Source organism: Condylura cristata, unplaced genomic scaffold (assembly GCF_000260355.1).
Source record: "Condylura cristata isolate star-nosed mole 26May11 unplaced genomic scaffold, ConCri1.0 scaffold00068, whole genome shotgun sequence".
Lineage (NCBI taxonomy): Eukaryota > Metazoa > Chordata > Mammalia > Eulipotyphla > Talpidae > Condylura > Condylura cristata.
The window spans coordinates 355,933-356,979 of record NW_004567169.1 but is presented as its reverse complement, the minus strand read 5'-3'; positions in this window follow the sequence as shown (position 1 = coordinate 356,979).

The following is a 1,047-nucleotide window of genomic DNA, read 5'->3' as shown; positions in this document are numbered from 1 at the left end:
CGGCGCGGCGGAGGCCCCGCCCCCGGGGTTCCGGACACCGGGGTCAGCAGAAAGCTTCGCTCCGGCGGTGGGGTAAGGCGCAGACCTTGAAGGGCCTTTGCAAACTGGAGAATGCCTGACACTGCACGCAGTGGCCACTGCGGCCGGGCCGACAAACTGACCCGGTCCAGCCGACCGCCTGGGCGGGCATAAGCCCCCCAACCTCAGGGAGAAGCCCTCCCGCCAGACGGGTGCGGCGCCCGCGCACCCCAACCGCTGCTCGCCGGCCTCCGACTACGTGGGGGTCCCCAGAGAGCCCCAGCGCTGTCCCTGCGGGGGTCAGGGTGTCCGTGGCTGGCGCGCAGGGTGGGGGGCTGGTGGGAGCCCGCCCAGGCCCCCTCTAATTGTGCAGCTTAGTCCAACCTCAGCAGCGAGGAGCCCACGAGTGACGAATCACGCGGGGTGGGGACGCCATCGGGGCATGTCCCTCGCCGGTGCCCCATAAGGGCAGGGCTCTGTCGCCCCCAGAGGTGCGACGGCCAGGGCGCTGCTTGGCTTTCAGGCCTTTGGTTCTCTTAAGTCGTGGGGAGCCCAGCCCCGGCCCCCAGGTCCGCTGCCCCACACCGCAGGAGGGCTCTGCCCGCCCTGCTCTCCGCTGCCTGGGGAGGGGAGTAGGGGCGGGTTTTGGGGTGCAGGTTCTGGCTGCCAGAGACCACGGGGCGGGAAGTGGGAAGGGGCGCCTCGGGCTTGGGCACCCCAGGCCCACAGCCGCCGGGGCCTGCTCCCGCCACAGCCCACCACTCGGCTGTCGGGTGGCCAAGGCGGCCCCGCCCCTCGCCCCGGCTGTAGGGGCTCCCCGTGCGCGACCCCCCTTCACACTGCGCAACCGCAGCTCCCCCCCCCCAGGGAGGGGCTGGCAGGTGAGGCCGCATTGGGGTGCCCGGACCCAGACAGTTCAGCTCCTCTCCCCAGCGTGCCCCAGCCGGCCTGCGCGTGCGCTCGGCCTTCCAGCCAAGCGGGGTGACCCTGGAAATGAGGGGAGTTTACTTTATGGCCAGGCCTGTTCCC